The sequence below is a fragment of the Phocoena sinus genome, chromosome 12 (assembly GCF_008692025.1).
Source record: "Phocoena sinus isolate mPhoSin1 chromosome 12, mPhoSin1.pri, whole genome shotgun sequence".
In the NCBI taxonomy this organism is placed as follows: Eukaryota; Metazoa; Chordata; class Mammalia; order Artiodactyla; family Phocoenidae; genus Phocoena; species Phocoena sinus.
The window spans coordinates 61,737,902-61,750,164 of NC_045774.1; the positions used below are offsets into that span (position 1 = coordinate 61,737,902).

At 35.8% G+C, this 12,263-nt stretch overlaps 1 protein-coding gene across 1 annotated transcript in view; it reads right to left on the bottom strand.

Annotated features, from left to right (window-relative positions):
• FUT9 (fucosyltransferase 9) overlaps positions 1-8,399 on the bottom strand; it is a 35,588-nt gene extending 27,189 nt beyond the window's left edge. Inside the window, exon 1 of the mRNA XM_032651757.1 lies at positions 8,325-8,399. The gene's annotated coding sequence lies outside the window, so the exon portion shown is untranslated. The remainder of the gene's footprint in view (positions 1-8,324) is intronic.
• Positions 8,400-12,263: the final 3,864 nt, after the last annotated feature.

The following is a 12,263-nucleotide window of genomic DNA, read 5'->3' on the forward strand; positions in this document are numbered from 1 at the left end:
AGTGAACGTTAAGAGAAAACGTTCAAGAGAAAACGGAGCACAAAGACAACAGTGGAGGCAAAACAAGGACATTGCAGAATGTAAAGTCTCTGGAAACTACAGCTATAGCAATCATTAAACAGTCCAACTCCAAGCCAGATTAACATGAAACTTCAGACTACAGGCCTATTTACCTCAGTTCCTATTCACTGATGCACCATGTCTAGTATTCAACAAAAACTATAAAGTATGTTAAAAAGCAACAAAAACACATTCTGAAGAGGAAAAACAAGCAACAAAACCAGATTCAAATATAGTTCAGATTTTGGAATTATCAGACAGGGAATTTAAAATGACAATGATTAATATGTTAAGGGCTCTATGGAAAAAATAGATAACCTGAAAACACAGATGGTTAATTTCAGCAGAAAAACAAAAGCTCTAAGAAGGATCAAAAGGATCCAAAAACCATTAAACATAAATGAAATATGCCTTTGCTGGGCTCATCAGTAGACTAAACATAGCCAAAGGAAGAATCAGTGAGTTTGAAGATTTGTCAATAGAAACTTCTCAAACTGAAATACAAAGAGAAAAAATAATGAAAAAAAAAAAAGGACAGAACATCCAAGTACTACAGGACAAGACAATCTCAAAAGGAGTGAAACACACATAATTAGAATGTCAGATGAAGAACAAAGAAAAAACAGAGCTGCATAATTAACTGAAATATTAATGGTCAAGAATTTTACAAAATTAATGACAGAAACCAAAACACAGATCATGGAAGTTTGGAGAACACTAAGTAGGATAAATAACAAAAATTTTACACCTGGCACATCATTTTCAAACTGCAGAAAACCAAAGACAGAGATAAAAATCTTGAGAAAAGCCAGAGGGGGTAAAAAAATATTTTACCTATAAAGAAACAGAGATAATAATTATAGTGGACTTTTTACCAAAAACCATATAAGCATGAAGAGAGTGAAGTGAAATATTTACTATTGAAAAAAAAAAAACCCACCGTTCTAGAATTCTAAATCCTGAGAAATTATTTTTTAAAGTGATGGAGAAATAAAGACTTTCTCAGACAAACTAAAACTAAGGGAATTCTTTGCCAGCAGAACTGCCCTTCAAGATATGTGAATAGAGTGCTTTCAAGGTTATGAAAAATGACTATGTTAGAAACTTATATCTACATAAGGAAAGGAAGAGTGTCAAAGAAGGAATAAATGAAGGTAAAATACAATCTTTTATTTTTATTACTCTTAAGCTAAAAGATAACTGTTTAAAGTAATAATAGTCTCTTGCTACTCAAAAAGTGGTCTTGGGACCAGCAGCATTGCTCTGCTTTGGGGCTTGTTAGATATCCAAAATCTCCAGACCTACTGAATCAGAATTTTCATCTTTTGCAAAACACCCAGGTGATTTGTATGCAGGTTAAAGTTTTAGAAGCACTGCTTATGAGAAAACTGAAACATTCTCCAGGATTAGATGAGGACATCTATTACTATGTATCATTCTGATGATTATCGCTATCTATTGGTAAATATCACTGGATCATATTTAGAGATAAGAAATAGTGACAACATGGCAGTATTGGCATCTTCTGGAAGTTTGAAGCAATACATCTTTATTTCTACGGGCAATCATCTTTGCAAGCTTCTAAAAATACTTTCTACCCAAAACTGCCTATAGCTGTGCCTATAGTAGATTATGCACAAACATTATATACATTCTTCCTGCTCAAATCATATTTTATATGTGGTAATACTTCAGATATATGGAGTGCATCTTCTGAATAATCACACATATGCAGAGTGGCATCAGAGTCAGAGGGAGAGTCACGTGGATGGGGGAGTGATAAAAAACATTATAAATCACGAAATGTAGAAGAGTAGATGACCTACATAATACTCACAATATGATATCAGTGAACAATTTCCCAAATAAAAAGAAAAGGGATATTTTTAGTGAGTGGTTGTGACCAAAACGTCAAGCCACTCAGTGAACTAAGAGAGAATGGAGTCATAAGATAATAAGGAACAGGGAAAAATAAAGAAATTGCGGCATTTGGCCCTCACTAATAGGTACAAATACAAGAAAGAACTGGCAGCACACACTCTGAAGAGCTGGGAGGAGGCATGAGAAAAGTTGAAAACTTATGCAGTAGAGCAAACTGCCCTGAAAACCCCAGCATCGTCAGGGGAATTGCAGAATCTTAGACTCAAAGTTCTGTAGTACCTAAGTGATCCTGAAAATGTTTGGTGAAGTAAGCAAACTACGTCCTAACACTTGACTTGCCTCAGAGAACATCGCTGCCTTTGGAAGGGCATGCTGAAGGTGGCTCTGGTGACTGATTCTCAGGCTAAGTGAACCAGAGAAACTGCCATTTATCAGGCACCCAGCCTGTTCCCCTGACACCCGGGAGCCTACACTGGCAGCAAAGCCCAGCCAATCCTCCAGAGATGCCACAGGTCTACAGCCTTTCTTTCCCGCTGAGCAGATCAAAAGGTACCCTCATTTTTGTACACTGTCACAATTTTTGCCCAAGATTTTAATAACCAAGTAACTCTGAGCCTATTCTGCTGGGTCTTAATGGCTTTTGTATTTTACATCGAGACCTCCTTTAGATGGTTGGGTGTACTTGCAAAGAAACCATCAGCAAATCACGATACTACAGAATGATATTAGGGTTTCTTAGATAGAATTCATTTCTAAATAGTGTCCCTGAAGAGTAGTATAATGCCAGATAATCCAGTCTGGAAAAAAAAAATCTTTAAACATTCTACCCAGCAAAGATTTGCAAATCAGTTGTTGTAAGTTTAAGCAGAAGGATTTGGTTGATTTCTTGAACATGCTAATATTTTTATATGCCTTCAAAAAATCCATTTATTGATTGAAAATATTTCTTCATCCTGGATTTTTGGCATATTTTACTGGAGGTGTAGTGGATACAAACAAATGCTTTGAAAGATAAAAACACTGTTTTCTAATTGGTATGGCTGGTTATTTGTATTCCAAAGAAAAGATTCTGTCAGTAGAATGTTCTTACTATTTCAATCTGGCAAGTCCACTCCTTTGCTGCATCAACTGGTGAGCTTGCTCAGAGGAAACAGTGCTAGTACTTTGTGATATTTCCCTGTCTTGCTGTACGACCTCATTGTTCAGCCTGTAGATCTGGATGTTACTGAGAATATACAATTTTATTACAAAAGAGACTCAATGAGAAATGTAACACATTATGCAGACAACATATAAAAATATAGAACATTAAAGTGACAATCTTCAAATGTTGCTTGTACCTGGGATTCTGTTTAAATTCAAGTGTTAAGAAAAGCTTGGCGAATCTCGTTGTCTTCTTGGGTGTCAAAAGGATGGTCATTTTTATGGTTAAAAATGGACAGACTGGATTAAAAGATGCAGAATTTCAACAATTGGAAGAAAACTAAATGAACATTCTAAAACTGAATACACAGTCTGAAATTAAAAACTCATTTGATATGTTAAAGGGTACACTCTATTTGGAGAAAAGAACTAAAAAAAACCTGCTAGCACAAATTCTTGGAATGGTGAACACCTCTCCTTCATTTCCCATGATAAAAGGCATAGAGGACTAGAGGCACTTTCTTAGAGATATCTGGCATTCACTGTAATACAGAAGTTAGAGGTACTGCTCTTGCTTTTTTTTTTGTCTTCACAATGTGGTTTTTATTTAACAGAAAATGTGAATTCATTGTATAGCTAAGTATGTGAAGTTGTCTCTAGATCCTACAAATACTTGTATGGTCCACAGTATTCACGTCCACATTCACGTAGTCACCTCCAGTACTGAAACTATTTACTACTCTTTCTGAATAAGTTAAATCCAATCTGTCCATGTGTGTATCTATATCTTCTATATCTGTACCTATATCTGTATATTCATATCCATAGCTATCTATATGTATATAACTATAGCTATAAAACCTCTTCCTTGAGCTTGATCTTTCTTGTGCCAATTGTGGTTTCTATTCTGGTGTCACAAAATTAAACTGATCCAGATTTTCCTTTACTGAAGGAATATATCCATCTTAATTTACTCTGTAGAAGTAGATGGAAGTTATCCAGTGATTACAATTTTACAAACCTAATTTGGAAACATTAATATTCAGTTTTTCTTTACTTCCTTTTCTTTCTTTCTTTTCCTTGCTTCCTCCCTTCCCTTTCCTTCCCTTTCTTTCTTCCCTTCCTCCCTTCCTTCCTTCCTTCCTTCCCTCTCTTTCTGTCCCTCTCTCACACACATACACACACACACACGATCATCATCACCTTATTATTATTATTTCTATCACATTAAGTAAATAATAAGCAATACTAGAGAAAAATCCAAATGTAGTAATTTTTGCCATGGAAAAGGATGATATTTGTAATACAAATGTATTTATAGATAGATCTGCATTTTCATTTTCCCATGCTACCACCAAAGCCCATTTCCATAAATAATTAGAGCTAACTATCTATGATGATAAAATTATTAAAAATCATCAACATACATTATTAGGTTGTCTTTCCCACATTTTTGACTGATTTGGGACAATTCAGTGAATCATCAAGTTGGACAAATTTTTACCATTACATATGAGTGATCTAATAAATAATGCCTTAAAAGTTTATAGCATTTTATACATTTTGAAAGCTTTCATATACATTATTCCAACTACAGTGACCAATTATTTCACTGGGTTGATCCAGTGACTATTACCCAAATCAGTGAACAACGCTTTTGTTATTCAACTAGAAACAGTCAGTGATAGAAATTAAAGCTGTTTATTCTGCAAACCCAGATAGCATAACTGTATATCTTTCATTAGACAAATAATTACCTGATGCAAGGATTGCACAATCCATAATCTTATTCAAAGTTCCTTCCCCACTCCCAACACTTCATAGAGACACAATCTCATCATTGACACAAATTTCAGAATTTCCAATTTTAATCCAATGTGCCAAAAACTAAATTAATGCTACCTGCATCATTTTAAGCTTGAACCATCTTTTAAGTTGGAAACACAGTATGCCATTATTTTTTTTTTTTTTTTTTTTTTTTTTTTTTTTATGCGTTACGCGGGCCTCTCACTGTTGTGGCCTCTCCCGCTGCGGAGGACAGGCTCCGGACGCGCAGGCCCAGCGGCCATGGCTCACGGGCCCAGCCGCTCCGCGGCACGTGGGATCTTCCCAGACCGGGGCACGAACCCGCGTCCCCTGCATCGGCAGGCGGACTCTCAACCACTGCGCCACCAGGGAAGCCCCATTATTTTTAAAAGATAAGTCAGAAAGCCTGTATGGATAAAAAACTAAACAGATCTTTTATCTCTAGGTAACTAAGAGTATCCCTATGATTCTTCTACCCTTCTCTAATGTTATATAATTTTCGCCTAATTCAATTTTGTCTTTTTAAAAATCATATAAATTTAAACCAGTGAAAATATATATCCAAGGAATAATCAGTAATACAAAGTAGAACTGTAAAATGTAGGGAAGGCAGTAACAAAAAGTATACGTTTAACTTTATCATCAAGAAAGCATGAGTTAGTGATGCAATTCACCAAGACTATCCATTACTTCTAAAGCCAATAATAGATGTGTTTGGAATCCTGTTGATGCAAGACTCATTTATGAAACTGTAACGCTTGATTCATCCAGTCATTCATTCAACAGATAGTGGCCTCCTATTAAGCCCTAAATTAAAGTACTATACTTGGGGATTGAGATGACAGAAAGATGACTGGAACTTGAATTCTGGTTCTGGTAGAAGACAGTTTAAAGCACAGAGTAATTTGAAATGTCACGGGAAGATTTTATATGAGTGAAAAAGAACAAGTCCAAAAGATTTAGTCAGTGTATTTAGCCTGGTTATGAAAGCCAATTTGGGGAGACATTTCTACAAATTATATATGTTTAAAACATCTTACAGACAAATAGTTCTACCAATGTATTAGGTCTGATAGAACCCATCTTAATAACTTATACTCTAATTGCTCATGTCCTATTCCATTCTATGATTTTTGGAAGGGGATTCTAGAGAAAAGTTGCTTTTATTTTTCTTTTCCTTTTGGCTCAACTTAATGGTTAGTACATCATCACTCAGAGTGCAAAGCCAAGGATGCAGCAGATATTCTATGAACAAGTGCTTAAAAATAAATTTAACAAATGATGCTAACGTACAAAGTACAAAGGATTCAAGCCTATGTAGGAAAAAGGAGTGAGAACCTGAAGTTTAGTTGTTAGTGGTAGAATACAGTCAGGGACACTTAGGGTGATGAGCCAGCAAATATTGTCGTGGAAACACCAGACCTGGTTAGAGATACTTTAAATCTCCCCCGAATATTTGATAATCAAAGAACAGAGCAAGTTCCTCATATGAGGGCCAGTTAATGAATGTCTGTTCCTTAGAGTCACAGGAGTTATTAAGGAATTTGAGAGCAATCTCTTTTGCCTTGTTGCAAATGGTTTCCATCTGAGAGATGTTGATAACTCTCGTCAGGTCATAAATTGATACTTAAAGACTGGATAGTATAATTGATATAAATGAAGTTTCAGATTTAGAGAGAAAAATAAATATCTGTGGAAATCATATTTGCTATAAATACAATCCCTTTATCTGTATCATACCATTATGGAAAAATCTCTATATTTCTTTAATGAGCTTGTCTCTTAAGAGAACACAGTAGTAAATTTGAAGACAAGCAATCTTTGGATCATCAAAAGAGAAAAAATGCAAGGCAAGGTTGCTCTATATTAATATGGTATTGATTCAAGTTATAATTACAGGACTGAGTAGTTCTCACTAACAAGTGGATTCATTTCCTGTTTTGGAAAATATGTATATAAAAATAGTTTATGTAATATTTTGAAATCATTAGTTGAATTGGCTCTACAGTCATCATTGGCATTGATGAAGTCTAAATGTTTAAATCCTTCTACTTTTTTTTGTCTCATTTAAAGAGTTATTAAAATCGTGAATGATATTTAAATGTTATCATTTATCTAGAACAAATTCTAAACTAGAATTTTTAAAAAACAACAACATATACCCACCCAAATCTAATATTGTTTCATCTGATTCAGGGCACAGTCCCCAAGTAGTTATTAAGTTATCCCTTCCAAGAAAAAAAACACAAAAAGAAATTCATCAGAATAATAGAAAAATTATAAAAAGAACCAAACATCTTTTCATTTTACCTTATTTAACATCTATGTAACAAATTTTGAGGAGCTTAAAGCCCTCCTCTGAGATATTTTCAGTGATTTTGGTAACAGACTACTGAGTTACTATAGGCAGAAGAACTGTCACACACATTTCACAATTCCACAAGGAAATTAAGGTGAAGGTAATTGGTAATATTATATAGAATCAGAGAATGAATAGAAATAACCAGATTTTGCTTAGCCTTCATAGCTAGTCATGTTTTCTCTAGGGCTAGGTATAGTTACATCAGTTCCTTTGGGGACAAGGTTCTAGGCGGAAGCTTTGCCTTTAATTTTTCTCTCTCTTTTCTTTAACAAAAAGCCAACCCAACTTAATGGAAACTGAAGGAAAAAAGAACATTTCAAACTAGCATTTCCTGCCCATAATTTTAAGGAAACATATTATACTTCAGTTCTTTAGATATAGTCAGTCCAATTTAAGATCCAAATCGCAGTGCACTGTAAAAAGGAAATATTTCATTTCTATTGTATAAGAACCGAGCTTATGGTGAGATGAAATGAAAAGATATAGTACTTAAAAACACACACACACACAAAAAATGTTCCCAAGGTTCCATGGAGAAAAGGTGAGCTAATAACAACAAAATTAGAAAGAAATCATAGTGATAGGTATGCTAACTCATAGATCTGATTCTCAAAGTATTTGCAGGTTGGAAGGAAAATTACCAGTCCTGGACCAAGGCAAAAACTTAAAAACTTTCTGGCAACATTATATACTCCATTGGTGAAGAGAAATACATCCACCTCCCCAAGGATGAGAAGTATCTCTTGAACAGCAGCAAAGTAATTACTTCCTTCTGTGAAATTAGCTCCCTTGACTGCAATCACAAAACACTAAATTAAAAGGAGGGAAGAGACAGCTTGGTTTTAGAGTCTCCAGCTATATAAAAAAGGATAGCCAGCTTCAGGAGAAAGTCCTAGACCAGAAATAGTTAGACTGAACCTAACATAGGCATATCAAGCAACAAAACTGGAAATTAATTACTTTAACAATCAGATACAGAAAGCAAACAACCTTCCTATATTAGTTTGCTAGAGTTGCCACAAAAAAATGCCATAGATTTGGTGGCTTAAACAACAGAGATTAATTTTCTCACAATTCTAGAGACTGGAAGTCCAAGACTAAGTGCCAGGAGGGTTGTGTTCTTCTGCGTCCCCTCTCCTTAGCTTGCAGACGTCCACCCTCTGCTGCCTCTTCACATGGTTGTTCCTTTGTGTGTGCCCCTGATGTCTCTTCCTATAAGGTCACTAATCATATTGGATTAGAGCCCCACCCTAATGACCTCACTTTAACTTAATACCTCTTTAAAGACTTTAATTCCAAATAAGGTTCTATGTGAGGTACTGGGGGTTGGGACTTCAACATATGAATTTGGGGTGGACACAATACAGCCAGTAACACCTTCTTCCCCAGAAGAAAGAAAAACCTTTTACAGTAAATCATGTGATCCTGCCTTTTTCTCCTTCCTAACTTCTAATTAGTAACTTTCTAGATTTCTTTGAAATCTAGAAATAAGGTTTTAAAATCTTTTTAAGCTTGCTAAGAACATTCAAAAAAAGGCAGGTGCTATAGGAAAGTGAACCTCAACTGCCATAGAATTGAGAGATCCTTTGCTCTGCTGATTGTGGGCAATTTTTCTATACAATAGAGAGGACACTTTCACGATTAAAAAAGAGCCTATAGGCATGTTAAACAAATGTGGGTAAGTACTGAGACTGTCATGGACTCCTCATTGCATTGCAGGCAAGCATTTTGGAGGACTGACCCTAGTCCATGGGACAATTTCCATGAAGTCTAAACTAATGCCAACTCCTATTTTCCAATCTGTGTACACATAACTAGTTCAGTTACAGTGACTGATTCAGAAATGGACATATGAACTAATTTGGTCCAAGCAGGATGAAGCCCAGCATTTTTGGCTACTGGGAAAAGAAACATTCTCTTTCTTTCTGAACAATATGGTGGGCGGAAGTAATGTTTGCAACTGCAGTATTCATTTTGCTACCATGAGAAAAGTTAGTCTAAAAATGAAGCTTATGGTAGAAGAAAAAAGAGCTGATAGAATTGTAAAAAAAAAAACAACTGAATTAGACTTAATCAGATTTTACCCAAAGCCCCCCACCTCTTGATTCTTAAATTATGTAAACTAATACTTTTGCTTTTTAAGAGAGCTTAAGCTGCGCATTCTGTGATTTGCAACCCAAACCGTCTTTACTAATATACCTTATAATTTCCAACTAACAACCTAAGTGTTGTTTGTTTTCTTTTTTATCCCTGTTGAAATCCAAGAAAAATTATAATTTTAAAAATAAAACGTGGCTAGATAATTGTAGCTATATACACCAGTAAGAGAACCAGAACTAAAAATTCAGGATTAACAGTGGGTCATTATTTGGGAAAATGATTTCACTACCCTGTGCCCTTGTACTTCTTTTATTTTTGCCAATATCCAACTCCAAGACGGATGAGTTGTAAAATACTTTAAGCTATTTATAATTATGACTTACAGAGTAATATAAAGTACCCCTTAGTATATGGAAGTAAATATTGTGTCAAACAAGATTAACCATTGGATTGCAAGCCTTTGTTCCCCTTTCTCCCACTATTCTCATTGACAACAAGTCCTGAAATAAGGTTAATGAGGTAGAAATACAGAGTTTGATAATCAAAGGCAGAAATGAAAGACAAATGTAGGAACTTCCCCTCCAGGAAAATTAAGAATTCAATCATTCCCTTTCCAGATTGAGCTTGGCTCCTGGTCATTACTAGCAAAAGAAAGTTTTCTAAAACGGGGAGGAAATAAATTCTATGGCACATAGACATAAAGACATTATACATAATTTTAAAATGACAGCAGTGATTCTAGCATTCATAATTGAAAACTATAAAGAAACTGGAAAAATGAAATTCAAGACATGGCAATAAGTGAGAGACCTTAGGAGGTAGGCAGCATTTCCCATACTCTCATTTACAAGTTACTATTTTTGTCTTGTCTGAGAGAAGACCTTTGTAGAGACCTGTAATGTGCTCGTCAATATCAGGATAAGGACAACTTTCTAGTGAAAATCATATGACTCTGTATCTTCTTAGCTCAATTCAGTCTGACTTCTCTGACTTTTCAGGATATTTCTCAATTTAATATTTAGGAAGATATGTGAAAATTATTCATCACTCTCTCTCACATTATCTACTTATAGGGACTCCTACACACTTATAAAAAATAATACTACACCATTTTTTTCTAGTATCCCCCAAATATAGATTAACGCAAGGCATCAGTCAACATTCAATGTCCTTTTGTGATTTTAGGGAGCGGGCAGGGAGAAATGAAGCAGTGGGCTCTGAGAGGGCACAAGGACATGCCGGGTGACTTGAGAGGAATCGAGAGGGTCTGATTTGATGCTCTTCAAAAATTAATTACATGTATTTCTTTACGGAATTTGGATTCTTAAAAATTTATCCTACCAATTACTTGCCACAATTAAACACGTTCCCCCCAGCGTTACTGAGATTTAATTGACATATAACACTGTATACATTTAAGGTGTACAATGTAACGATTTGATATATATGTGTATATAACAAAATGATTGCCAAATAAAGTTAGTTAACACATCCATCACCTCACATAGTTGCAATTTTTTTTGTATGGTGAGAACTTATAAGATCTACTTTTTTAATCAACTTTTAAATATATAATATAGTTAAATACTTTTGTGAGTACCACCGTTGGATAACCAAGTAATCGATGCGAAAGGAACGATAGGCTTGTTTTAAGGCACTCTACTTTCTTTATAAATGAGAAGAACTAATGGCCTATTATATATAGATTTCTACGTTCATTTAGCATTCTTCCTAACTAGATTTCTACAGTTTACCCAGAAGGTACCCACATGCACTTTGCCTGTCCTCTGTGAGGCAAAGTTCAGCTTTCACTGAACCACACATGTGGGAATGAAAACACTTTTTATACTATTCTCTTCAGGTATGGCTTTGAATGCATTTTTAGCAACATTCTCCTGAAAGGCAATAATTCCCCATTTACGACTCTATCAACTGAATGGGCAGTAATATTAAATTATTTGTACTTGGCAGAATATTCATAGACAAAGTCACACAGCAAATCATAGTCTAAGAAGACCATACAGAGTGACTCAGGGTGCTATGACCATAAATAGACAGGCACATAGGTAAGTCCTAATGCAGTCCCTGCATCTTCAATGGCAGTGGCTGGAGAGCATATTGTCTCAGGACATTTAAAGATAAAAAATGAGATGTAGCTCCAGCCCTCCTAGGGCTCTGGTCCAGTGAGAGAGATGGGCAGTGAAATAAGCACTTAGAAATTAATGTGAGTAGTAGCAGGAGTGGAGATGGCGTGTGTGGAAGACAAGGACATCCATGTGCATATCTAGGTAACCACTGTGGATTGAAAAAAATGCACAACCTAAAAGTTGAGAGTTATGTTTTATTCGGTGGACAAATCTGAGGACTCAAGCCCGGGACAGAGCATCTCACATAATGTTGAGAAACTGTTCTGAAGAGGCAAGGATGTGGGGGGAGCCAGGATATATAGGAGTATTTGCAACAGAAGACCAGGGAGTTGGAAAATCAAAAGATTATTGTTAACAAAAGAAAACCAGATAACTCAAGTTAAGGAATTTAGTGCTTTTCTATGTATGGGAAGATGCAAGAGTCTGGGCTCACTGAAATCCTTCCTTTGATATGCACCTCAGCTATCTGGGGGCAGTATCCTGTGTTTTCCCATCCTGAGTCTCCTCAGGGTGCACCGTCAGGTGTGGCTGTAAGGCTGAAGCCCGTTAGTCTAGTCTCCATCCCAAGTTCCCTCAGGGCTCACCCTCCAGGCAGCTGTAATGTGATGGCTTGATGGTGGCACCATCCTTTGGTTACTGATGTGGCAGCAAATTTTTTAGTTCTCACTATTCAAATCTGAACTTCAGGGATCAGACCTGAGTTGAATGTATAGACCTGGGTGTCACCAGCATACACAGTGTGTAATTGCTAAAACCATGACAGA